The 13432-nt window shown below is 44.6% G+C and overlaps 1 protein-coding gene across 1 annotated transcript in view; it reads left to right on the top strand.

The window, feature by feature from the left end:
* SORBS1 (sorbin and SH3 domain containing 1) overlaps window positions 1-13432 on the top strand; it is a 211022-nt gene that overhangs the window by 58889 nt on the left and 138701 nt on the right. The window lies entirely within an intron of this gene.

Consider the following 13432-nt stretch of genomic DNA (forward strand, 5'->3'; position numbering starts at 1 on the left):
GGCCCGCCGGCTAGCTGATGTGGAAGGTCTTGTGTGAGCTGTGGAGGAGCCAGGAGGCAGGTTGGCCTGTGCTATGTGATTCCAGACACTCTCTTTTGGGGAAAGCTGGCTTGTCTGATGCTGACTGCCTGGTCAGCTCCCTCCATGTGGACCAGGTGCTCTTGTGTCCCTGTGAGACAAACCCCAGTGGCACGACCATCTGGGGAGCTTGCAGGGTGCTGGGCGCTGGAGCAGGAAGGAAGGGCAGGCAGTTGGGACAGGCAGGCCTGAGGTTAGGGACCCATCTCAGACTTGAAAAGCTGATTGTCCAGATTACTGTGTCTAAAGGGACACGGTGGACATTCTGGGCCCCGTTTAACTGGAGTCCCATCTGGTAGGCAGGAAGGCTCTGGGATGGGAGTCCCCAGGGGAGCAGATGGCCTCGGGTGGGTGGGACACTTTACCCATTCAGCAAACATGTGTTAATGTCCTCTCTGTACCAAGGCACCGCTCTGGGCACTGGAGACAGACTGTGTGCATGTTTCCCTGGGGCTTAGATCTGAGAAAGGGTGACAAGAATGTGAGCTCCACTGGGGCAGAAGTCTGCTCATTTCATTCACCGCTGTATCTCCAGCTCTGAGAAGAGCACCTTGCTCTTGAGAATCATCCAAATGCAGATGATATTTAAAATGAAGAGACTGGAGGAGATCACCCAGGGAGAGAACAGAGTGATAGGTAAGATGTGAACAGAAAAGAGGGAAGGCAAAGCGTGCATTTTCCACATAAAATCTCTACTAAGAAGTTAATGAAGGCACATGCTAATGAATATATGATTTCATGTAATGCAAATATAAATCATTTAAATAAGATAACATGATATGAGTATTAACAAAGCCTCTTCTTATATAAAAATATTGGAAATACTGTGACTCCCCTAAAGCAAGAAAATTAATTTTAGTTCAGACATACAGAGAATAGGTTGGTGGTTGCCAGAGGTAGGGGGTAGGGGGGTAGGGAATGGGCAAAATGGGTGAGTCAAAATGTATAATCTTCCAGTTCTATATAATAAAAGGCTAATATTGCAAATTGTCCCCTCTACCAGGAGTTCAGCCTGGAGTTTGACCAGGGGGCAGGGCCGGCCAGCTAATAGCCTGTAGCCCCTCCCCCTGGCCGACCCCACCCCCCCCATCGCCCCCATTCCCCAGCCGGGGGCAAGGCTGGCTGGCCAACCACCCACAGCCCCTCCCTCCGGCTGGCTGGGCCCAATCGGCCCCGATCTGGGCGGGCCAGCTGGATCCCACCAGTGCATGAATTCGTGCACCTGGCCTCTAGTTATAAAATAAGCAAGTCCTAAGGAAGTAATGTACAGCATAGCCACTATATTTAATAATATTATATTGCATATTTGAAAGTTCCTAAGAGAATAGTCTTAAAAGTTCTCATCACAAGAAAAAAAAAATTCTGGAAAAAAAGAAAGAAAATTCTGTAACTATGTATGGTGATGGATGCTATCTAGACATATTGTGGTGATCACTTCACAGTATATATTAATATCAAATCATTATGGTGAACACCTAAAACTAATACAATGTTGAAAGTCATACCTCAAAAATATATAAAATGAAAGAATATTCGTTTTAGAATTACATAAAATTTAAATCTGGTTAGCTAAGTGAATTAGAAACTGCATTTATGCAGTTGGCACAAGGCTGTGCCTTTGGCTGGCAAGCAGAAAGATTCAGCATCCTTTGCCAGTAGCTTGTAAACTACACTGTTCTCTATGTGCACTGGGGCTTTACAAGCTATTTTGATGACTATTAAGTTTAATTCACTGTTAGTGTTTCAGATTTTTTTCATCCTATAATCATATCATCCAAAAGTTCATTAAATGAAGGTGCACTGAAAAATCAGTCACTTTGCAATAAAAGTTAGATGTGATAACATTTCATGAAGACGGTCAAACAGGCACCATGATTTGCAGTACCTCAGTTTAGGACAGTGATGGCGAACCTTTTGAGCTCAGAGTGTCAGCATTTTGAAAAACCCTAACTTAACTCTGGTGCCATGTCACATATAGAAATTTTTTGATATTTGCAACCATAGTAAAACAAAGACTTATATTTTTGATATTTACTTTATTTATTTAAATGCCATTTAACAAAGAAAAATCAACCAAAAAAATGAGTTCGCGTGTCACCTCTGACACGTGTGTCATAGGTTCGCCATCACTGGTTTAGGAAGTAATTAGGATGTCTTTGAAATGATAAAGAATAAATGCTACAAGATGAAGAGCAGCAAAAATATACTCTGATGCTTGTACTAGATCTATATGTTTCCAGTACCACCCAGAGCCCTCTACTGCCATTGACTGAGGAGAAAATCAGTTCTGCATCCCACACATTCTCAACTATTTGTGGGCTTCTGGCATAAAACACAGCTGTTACATACTGGTTTTATCCATTTTCTGGACAAACTGCCCTGCTGAGCTTTCTGCATAGTCTCATTGGGCTCCTTAGTTTTTCCATTTTGAGGTGCATTTCTTTAGTCTTGTTATCTCCCGCCCCCACGGACAGTGTGGTCCCCTTCCCACAGTTACCAGCTCAAGGCCCGCCAGCCTCCTCTCTCTTGCCTTGAGCTTGGACCCCGTCTCTTTCTTGCCTGCCCTGGTGAGCTCCCCAAGTTTAGCTTTCTCTAGGCTTTTTGTTTAAAATGTTGGGAAACATTTTCACTTTTTGCCCAGGCCTGGTCTCCTCAGGCCTTTCTCAGGAATGACAGAAGAATAGGACTTAGTGCAGTACTGAGGGCAGAGGGATACTGCAGCATTCTGCCCTGTGCTGTTGCAAATCACTTGGGAAATGGACAGCCCTAACGTGCTTTTACATGCATTTCAAGACCCTCCTATTTCAGTGAAATATTCTCAATGGGACTTCTTTAGCATCTAATCTCTGAAAAGCAAGCATTGATTGTACAGTGTTCTATATCTGTAACCAGCCATTTACGGCAAAATGAAGGTTTCAGTGAAGTGATATTCATGACTATTGTCATCAACCCTGTTGGTTTTCATTTGTCTTCTGATCCCACAGAATGGAATCTAAATAAGATTAAAAAAGAAATGAAACTTACAGACAGTCATGTTGGGGAGATTTCTCCTCCCTGTTTACTTCTTCAGTAAGTGATTTTAGGAATAAAAGGATGGCACTTTCTTGGGCCCCTAGAGACTTAGAGTGGTGGGCCATTTAAAAATGGTGGTGTCCTCCTTAAGTTAAAAGCAGAACAGTGCTGCCCAGCCAGGTAGCTCAGTTGGTCAGAGGGTCATTCAATGCACCAAGGTTGTGGGTTGGATCCCTGGGCCGGGCACATATAAGAAGCAACCAATAAATGTAGAAATAAGCGGAACAACAAATCGATGTTTCTCTCTCTCTCTCTCAAATCAGTCAATAAATTTTTTTTTTAAAGTAGAACGATGCGTGAGTTTGACATGCTTGATGTAGACCATCTCAGGATGAGGTGCTGGAGATGAGTAGCCTTGTGGGGAAGGCAGTGATGTAAGAAGGAGACTTATTTTTCACTGTGTAGCCATTTATACTTCTAAATTTTTTGTGTCATGTTTATGTATTAGCTTTAAAAAGCATAACAGTATCCCTTTTAGGCTTAATCCACGATCTACAAATATTTAGAGTTCCTTCACTGCTTGGTTTTCTGAGTGCTTTTGCTCGACGTGTGTTTTGATTGAGGTGATTGCCTGTTCACTGTCCACTGCCTTTGCTTGTTTGAGGCTTCGTGTTCATAAGCAACTTGAGACTAGCATCTTAAAAGTTGAGTTTCAAATTTTTGCATATCAGGCCAGTTTCTTTCCTCCTTCCTTCCCTTCTTTCAAAAAGGATTTAAGGCTGTTTCTAGCCAATATTTTTAAAATATGTTTTTTATTGATTTCAGAGAGAGAGGGAGAGGGAGAAGGAGATAGAAACATCAATGGTGAGAGAGAATCATTGATTGGCTGTCTCCTGCACACCCCCTACTGGGGATTAAGCCCACAACCCAGCCTGTGCCCTGACTGGGAATCGAAGCATGAACTCCTGATTCATAGGTCAATGGTCAACCACTGAGCCGTGTCAGCTGGGCTAGCCAATATGTTATTCAGCTGTTTTAGACAAATATGGATTTGAAATGAGTTATAATTGCCATGAGCTGAGCCACAAATTCTGGCCCTTTCAACTGGACAGCTTCTCTGCCGCCTTCCTGAGCAAAGGCTTAGTGCATTGGAGAACAGGACAGGGCTTTGGGAATCTATTGTTTTTGATAGTTTCTGACTCCAAAGTTCAGTCAAATTTCATTAAGAATGTCCACTACTGTAGGAAAATGCTCGAAATGGAATTTGCATAAATTGTCACCTTTCTGAAAGGGGAGGCTAGGATTCAGTGTCTCGGACCTATGCTGTTGCTCACCCACTGCTGTTCAGAGGGTGTGCTGTTGGGGCAGCTTCTGCAGGGGTCATTGTCTGGAAGGACTTCTCTGGGCTGCCATATTGGGTTGTTATTGTGTCCTACAAAGACACGAGACCCATTTCGTGTAGCAGTGACATTTTTTAGATGTCGATGCTTCTCCAGGAGAGTCACACATTTGATTTTGTACTTTTTCAACCAACAGGAAAGTTGTATCACAGTTACTGGCCATGTGTAAAGCCAAGATATTTTCTCCTTTTCCATCTAGTGACCACAAATAGAGTGAAATACTAGTACATCTTTTGTCTTTCCTTTCGCCCCATGGTTTGGGGAGGTAAACATTAGCTTGTACTTAGGGTTGTCACTAAAACAAGGAGACCAACCTCATCTCCAGTGATTACTGAATGTCGTGGGATGAAATCGTTGATTGCTCCACTAATTAGAAAAGGCACCATCTGATACCTACTTCACAGCAGTGCCCTCATCCTGCAGTCTCCTTATCAACGCGGAGATGACTTACTGTGTTTTCCTCACTCAGAAAGGATCTTCTCTGGCCTGCTGATTACGGCAGTGATTAAATAAAAAATGGTTCCTGCAGAGGTATGCTTTAAAAATCGACTGCACTATTTGTGCTTGAGCTTGTGCAATTGAACTTCCACTGTTGCAATCAGACCTGAGGCCCAGTGCACGAATTTGTGCACCTTGAAAGGAACTGTGGGCCATGAGGCTGCAGTGGGCACAGGGGCAGGTCTCAGCCCATCCTCTGCACCCTTGCCCGGCCCCTCCCGCTGTGGCCCCTGGTCCCCTCTCTGTTGGCAGTCCCTCTCCCACCGCTGCCGCTTCCATGTGCTGACGTCACTGGCCTCGCTTGCATCTGCTGACAGCATGGAGCGATTGGGGCCAGCATCAGCAGCAGGTGTGAGCAGGGACGGTGCTGTCAGTGGGTGTGAGCAGCAGCTGCTGCCCTGATCACCCTTTAGGAACAGGGGGAGGTGGAGAAGCCCTCAGGGGCGATTGGGGCCAGCAGGTGCCGCTCACACCCACTGATGGCACCGGCTGTGAGTGCGAGCAGGGCAAGCAGCGGGTGCAAGCAACGACTCTGGCGCTGGCAGTGGGTGTGAGTGCTGGGCGGGACCGCGGCACACGGGAGCAAAGAATTTTCAGTAACCATTAGAGGCTCACTCCGATGACTGGGACCAGCGCCCTGCCTTGGTCTGGCGCCCCCGCTCACCTGCTCCACCATTCCGCCACGGTCGACGCCCGCCATGTTCCACGCATGCCCCCTGGTGGTCAGCACATGTCAGAGCTACTGGTTGTTTGGTTGTTCCACCGTTCGGTCTATTTGCGTATTAGGGTTTTATATATATAGATAGGTATTGGTTCATTGGTTCTTAAGCTTTTGGAGAAGAGGGGTCAAGAATTTCTCTAAGACACATACACAATTTGCATATATAATAATGTTTCACTTTCAGGAGGTGACACTCCCCAGCTAGTTATCAAGCCTTCTAACTTAGGCACACAAACCATTAGCATACCATAGTAATAGTGATTGTGTTTGGATGGCTCTGAGGGGCAGTTACCTGCTCTAGAATGGCATTTCTTTCTTTTTTTTAAATACATTTTTATTGATTTCAGGGAAGAAGGGAGAGGGAGAGAGAGATGGAAACATCAATGATGAGAGAGAATCATTGACTGGCTGCCCCTTGCATGCCCCCTACTGGGGATCGAGCCTGCAACCTAGGCACGTGCCTTTGACCGGAATCAAACCCGGGAGCTTTCAGTCCACAGGCCGACGCTCTAGCCACTGAGCCAAACCAGCTAAGGCTGGCATTTCTTTTTTAAAAATATTATTTTTATTCATTTCAGAGAATAAGGGAGAGGGAGAAAGAGATAGAAACATCAATGATGAGAGAGACTCGTTGATCACTGCCTCCTGCATGCCCTTCACTGGGGATCAAGCCCACTACCTGGGCATGTGCCCTGACTGGGAATTGAACTGTGACCTCCTAGTTCATCAGTCGACACTCAACCACTGAGCCACACCGGCAGGCTAGAATGGCATTTTTATTCAATGGAGAAAATTTAGGGAAGATAGCTATGTTCAAGGCAGCCTAATTTCGATGAAATTTGCAACTTCCAGAATTATCCCAGCATGAACTCAAAACTTGGAAACACTCTTGTATGAATTGCTATTGTTTTTATTTTTTAAAAAAGAAATGGAGATACCTGTAACCTTTTTGCTTTCTAACAGCTAATTTCATTTTTTTTCTCAAGTTCATTCATTCCCCCTTCACCCTTCCCCTGGCCAAGAGAAAGATTGTTATAGGAGAATATAGGTTTTTTTAAAAAGGATATAGAGACCAGCCTTCATTTTCCAACAAAATTTGTGTTTCTAGATGTGCATTTGTTCTCTGAGTTAATCACATTTGTAGCATTCTGTGCTTTGTGACAGTTTGCAAACTAGATGTCCACAAAACACCAGTGTTTTAAAAGTTTTTGAAGTGGCCAGCATTGTAAAGGTCAGGAAATTCCACATAGTTTGATTTCTAGCTTCACTTGACAGTTAGACAATCTAGCAGTATGGGCCATATTCTTACATGGAACAGTGTGGGCTAGAGTGGAACCAGCAGTTGTCTCTGCATGTGGGGGCATGCGAGCCCCCATTTGCTGCAGTCCCCACACCACCCTTACCTGTTTGACCTTCTCAGACGTTTTGTTTTATAACCCCTCACTTAGAGTTTCAGTTTAAAATTTTATATTGAAAAATCAAGGGATCTTGAGGTTCAGCAAAACAACATTTTGGTATCCTCCTTTTCAAATAATAGAAACTACATTTAAAATGATAGGGAGAAAAATAGTTGGAGCAATGGAGTTTTGAAACCAATGTTTTCCTCCTTAAAAAAGATTTGTGCATTTTTAAGCAAGAGGGGAAGGAAAGAAAGCAATAATATAATTTTTGTATTCTTTAAAAATACCAAATCATTATATTAGGTTTGAAATGTATCATGTACTCGGTGTAATGCGGTTTACTCATAAAATTACCATGTTGGGAACATTTATACAAATCTACTAATTACATTTCCTTTTAAATATTTCCAGCATTTTTTTCCTTTCAAATAGAACTGAACTACTGAACTTGAAGTAGTTGACCATTCCTTAGTTTGTTTCCCTTTTTACAGTAAGGAGACAAAAATGTAAAATTAGACAACAGAAGTCACCATTTTAGGGAGAGAAAGTCGTTAGTTTTTTGGAACCTGGTGCCTTCCAAAGCACCCAGTAGATCACAGGAAAGGAACTTCACATAAACAAGACAAAATCAACAAACCAGCCCAACACTTCAATAGCATGTGAATTGAAGCCCTTTTTATGAGCTATTGTGATCAGCAGTTTCTGTTTCTCCTGATAATGCCTTTTTCCTCCTAAAATCATTATTGTAAACTTCTGGAAACTAAATGCTAGCCAGGATGGAGACAGCACCCTGATCTTTCTTCATTTTTAGCTTCTTGCTTTTAGGGTAAGAGCTCATGATAGACGCTTGGTATGCTGGGCAGGCCATGAGGAGGCTGGAATTTTCACCCTGGCCACCTGCCCGGCGCTGACTTGCCACCTACCCTAGGACAACCTAGGGTGGTTTGTTTCTTATATAAAAGGAGATTATGTTTGGGTTTCCCGCACACTAACAATCTAGAATTCTCTGTTCTGTCCCATGCTGCACCCCGTGCTGGGCGTGCGCTCTGGGAAATGAATGGAGTGCTGGCTGCGGAACACGGAGGAACTGCGTATAATGAGTTTTGTGCTCACAGCACTGGGAGAGAACTCCGGTGCTCTGCTTAGTAGATGGCACAGAGGTGGACCAGGCAGACGGGTTTGTATGTTCTTGGCATTCATCCTATAGACTATTTCTGAAGCCTGTGTTCCCAGGTTTATAAGCTGACCCATGTTCACTGGTTGACTACCCTAACACTTGAATTTTATAATTTTATTTTCCTTTATTTTTAAAAAATTCTTATTTTGACTTATTTTATTAAGTTATCTCTTTTATTTTCTCATTATAATTGACATTCAATATTAGTTTCAGGTGTACAGCAAGCATAGTGGTTAGACATTTATGTAATTTATGCAGTGATCCCCCCTACTTTTCCTCTTTTTCTTTTTGGTAGATCTAACACCAGTTGCATACCATCTCTTGACTATTGTGAGTCAAAATTGTTTACCAGAACAGAAAATAGATGACAGACAAAGTCTTTAGTAAAGTAAACAGACATGTTGTAGAATATGCCCAACACAGGCTGGTGCCATGGGGGCTGCTGAGGGTGTTTCACATGGGGGCTGTGTCAGCAACTGGCTGAGTGCACGATGTGCTGCTTTTCATTGGCTGAGAGCCTATAACGGCACTTAGAGCATGGAAACATAAATACACGCGGTATAATATGTATGCAATGTACATTAAACTGAGTATGTGCTTTATATTAAATATATTGTGTTTGTTTTAGGAATTTTATTTCAGAAATAAATGGCACTAAAATGATTCAGTGCTGCTTGGGTTGGCATTAAATGGGTCCCGTGTGTGGGGGCAGAGCAGGGACCAGAGCCTCCAGGCTCGTGAAGACCTTGCCATTGTGTTACAGAAAGGATCTTCTGGGCAGAATGCTTGGCTGCATTCTTGGTTCACATACCTGAAGACACTGTGTGTTTTGCATCTCTTTAGATTGCATCTTCAACGTCAGATTCCTTTACTCATTTATTCAGCCAACAGTTATTGAATTGCTAATAATATTTGCATGCGCAGCACATCCATACACCTTAGCCCATTTCAGTGCTCGTTGCACAGCCCGGTCAGGGGCATGGGCAGCAGCCTGCATTGGTTGATGACTGTGGTTTCTGATTTTCACTTTATTTTGTACTGTGAGCAGAGGTACCCACAGGTTGGCCTGACTGGCTATTTAGGAAGGCACTTGGGACAAGTGGGCAGAAGGGTTGCTATGGGAGCTGTGCTTGGACAGTCAAGCCCAGGAACAGAGGTGGGAATCATCTACTGAGCATGAGTGGGGTGTTTGGGATGCGGTTGCAGCTCTGAGGAAGGTGGAAACTATTTGGAACAGCTGCCAGGGGTTGGGCAGTAGGGGCTGAGCAAGCACTGAAAGCAAGGCCAGCTGAGTGCCTGGGAAGAAGCCACAATGCACAGCAGGTGTGGCCTGCTGCCTGATCAGGGACAAAGGAGAGGCTGGGGGCAAGGGTTGGGTGGTTGCTTGGTGGTTGACCTGGTGTTGGCATATACCAACCCTAAGAATGTGGCTGTACAGGGAGATGTTAAGGTGAGCAGCAGAGAAAGTGGGGGGCCAGTGAGTGCTGGGCAATAATAGCTCTTAGCTTATAAGACCCTTTATCTCAGAACTGCTCCCACCATACATGCGCCATTGGGCCATTCCTGTGTCCTTCGTACATATTACTCTTTCGCCCTTTCCTTTGGCTTGATTACCTCCTACTTCAGGTGCCAGCCTGGGCATCATTCCTGGGAAGCTGTTCTTGATTGATTGCCTTCTCCCTCATTCTCTGCTGGGTCAGCTGACCTTGCACCTTGTCCACATGTCTTCCCCTCTGTACTCTAGAAGCTGTCTACAAGCTGCTGCTGTATGTAGATCAGAAGGTTCCTTGAGTGCAAGACTGTTCTGGTTAGTACCTAGCAGAGCACCTGACATGCAGAAAGTGTTCAGCAAATGCTTGCTGAATGGAGGCATAGCTGCCTTGCTGCAGTATTACTAGTACAACAGAATGTTGGAACTGGAAGAAAATGACAACATCAGCTCATCCAACTTATTTTAAAATTCACACAGATCTGAATCTCAGAGAGGCTGAGTGCCTGATCTGATGTCACATAGCTTGCTGGAGGCAGAGCCAGGATTCAAGTTCACCTCTTCCGATTCCAAATGCCACGTTCTTTCCACTCGACCACAGCAGTCTCCAAATGTGCCTGTGATGACGTCTAAGTGTGTGAAGATGCAGGCCTCTGCCTCCGCTTAGCTCCTGCTTACAGCCTCTGCCGCTATTCAGAGCCGTCTGTTATCTCATTTTTCTGGCGGAGAGGAAAACAGTGTCCTGACAACCCGAGGAGCTTTTCCTCTCGCCGTGCCAGGTTTACAACAGCCCTTACCTCACTGCTTCCCCTTCCCTTTCCGGGTTTGTCCTAGTTTATCTTTGGTTGGGGTGAGCATCAGCAACTGTTTCTAAGTAAACAGAGGAACCTCCGATTCCGGTTTGTGGTTTAAACATTTAGTGATTTTTGCCTTAGCTTGTCCCCCTTCTGGCTGCTATCACTGCTTCTCCGGTCTCCAAACGGCCCTGGGGGAGCACGTGTTAAAGGCTGGTAGTTTCCTTGTTGGAGCAAAAGCACTGAAAAAGGGAAGCGAAAGCGGACACTAGTCTGAACCATTTTGTATCAGTAAAAAAAAAAAAAGGTCAGTCTGTAGGTTTCCAGACCCGTCCGTGGAGAATGGGTCACAAAGGAGAATGTCTAGAAATGCTTGCTTGCATATTTTCTGTCATCAGACCTTGCCTGAGCTTTTGGACAATATTTGATGTTCAGAGTGCTCTAGGGTTAAAGTCTCAGCGTGACAGGGCGGGGTGTGGCTCGATCCCTTACTGCCTGTTCATGGATGACGCAGTTTTGTGAGGTTGGTTCCAGCTCACTGCAGATCATCTGTGCTCTCTCCCCATCACCCTTGGTCCAAAGTATCTCACACTCAGTTCCAGGAGGTTCACTCACTGAGCTCTGGGGGTGGGGGAGACTGGTCTAAACCTTTGGGCTCCTCTGGGAAAAAGTACTGTGGAGACCGGGGTCTTTCTTATTTATTGATTTAGAACAGGGTCTTTCAGTTCTTCATTATGTTAGGGACCTCTGCAGTACTGCCGCCCTTTAGTACTTCCATATTCCCCTCCCTTTAAAAAAAAATATTTTATTGAATTTTTACAGAGAGGAAGGGAAAGGGAGAGGGATAGAGAGTTATAAACATCGATTCAGCTGCCTCCTGCACACTCCCTACTGGAGATGTGCCTGCAACCAAGGTACATGCCCTTGACCGGAATCGAACCTGGAACCCTTCAGTCCACAGGCCAATGCTCTATCCACTGAGCCAAACTGGTCAGTGCTCCCCTTCCATTTTTTATTAAAAAAAATTAAGAATTAGAAATTCTAGCTCAGAAATCCTGTGGCTTGGAACAAACCCAGTGCCTTTGGTCTTAGGGGTTTCTGAAGCCACTTTGGACATTTTGGGCTCTCAGCCACATGGAGCCTGTTTCTGAATCTCCCTGGGCTGGTCTTGAGTTCCAGGTATTGAGCTGGAAGGACATCAGCCAAGGGTCTGGACTGCGCCAGGAAGTCTTTTGATTTGCTATATTCTCTGGTTGGCATCGACTCATTTCCTTCAGGGACGTCCCCTTCCTTGGAAAAAAATATCTCCAAAGATGCTCGTCTGGCTGATGAGCTAAGAAGGCATTCCAGCCAGGCGTTTCCATTCAGGGATCTTGGCTTGTTACTCACAGGTCACTGGGTGAGAAGGATGTCACCACATTTAAGATGCTCCTGACACCCACTCCTCCCTGCCCCATCCCTGCTGGCAGTGGGACTTTGCTGGTTAGTTTTGAGAGTGACAATCTTGAGACAAACAGCTCTGACTGTAGCAGGTATGGAGCAGAAGGTGTTTCTAAGGTGTCAGCCATCACTGCTGGCTTGTGACCTAAACATGTATTCTAAGAGGGGGCCTTTCTTCAGCCCCAACCCCAAGCTCTCCTCCAGGTGTGTGTGTAATTTTTCTGCGTGGTGCCATCAACGAGCATTAGAAGAGATTCTACTGGCATCCCAGAGTTGTGTTGGGATCCCCTCCAGGAAGTTCTCTGAGGATCATTGCAAGGACCCTAATACAACCAAGACTTAACTACTCTTTTCAGTAACCGCATCTGGCTCTTAGTTCATGTGGAATATGTGGTTTCCCCCAGAAATATGTAGACTTCGCATGTACCCAACTTACATTTAGTCTTGTTAGATTTGATTCATCCTATGTCCTATGAAAAACTTTTAAAATCCAGCTTTTGTCATCTAACAAGCAGATGTATCCCTCATCTGTGTCACCTCTAGACACAAGTCATGGACCAGAATGTACCAGGACAGGGCTAAATCCACGTGCCTGCGGTCTGATGCTTCAGTCATCTATATATAAATCCATCTAATTGCTCATGTTTCTTTCGTCATATTCACAAGAATATCATGGGACTCTGTTAAAGGCTGGCTCAAGTGAAGTTACAGTCATCTGAACTATTGGTCTAATCTAAGTTTAAAAAAGGAATTCGTTGCCTTGGCCGATGTGGCTCATTTGGTTGGGCGTCATCCAGTGAACCGAAAGGTTGCTGGTTCAGTTCCCAGTCAGGGCACATGCTTGGGTTATAGGCTCAATCCCTGGTGGGGGGCATGCATGCAGGAAGCAGCCGATTGATGTTTCTGTCTCTCTCCTTTTCCCTTCCCCTCTCTCTCAATAAAAACAAAATGTAAAAATAAAGGAATTGGTTAATTTAGTACTTATTCGTAGTGCACCTGTGTCTGTTCTTGGCGGTCACCACCTTTTCTTTTCTTAGGTATTGAATAGATATTTAATACTCCAGGCTAGAATTTTTCTGGACATTGATGCCAGGCTTTTTGGTGTGTACATCTAGAACAGTGGTTCTCAACCTTCCTAATACCGCGACCCTTTAATACAGTTCCTCATGTTGTGGTGACCCCCAATTTCATTGTTACAAATTGAACATAATTAAAGCATAGTGATTAATCACAAAAACAATATGTAATTATATATGTGTTTTCCTATGGTCTTAGGCGACCCCTGTGAAAGGGTTGTTCGACCCCCAAAGGGGTCGAGACCCACAGGTTGAGAACCGCTGATCTAGAACTTCCCTCCTCATCCTTCAACATAGTTCCTTTCTGGAGGATTACTGACACTCGCATCTTGGCTGTCTGTGTATGG

This window comes from Myotis lucifugus, unplaced genomic scaffold (genome assembly GCF_000147115.1).
Source record: "Myotis lucifugus unplaced genomic scaffold, Myoluc2.0 scaffold_66, whole genome shotgun sequence".
Taxonomy (NCBI): domain Eukaryota; kingdom Metazoa; phylum Chordata; class Mammalia; order Chiroptera; family Vespertilionidae; genus Myotis; species Myotis lucifugus.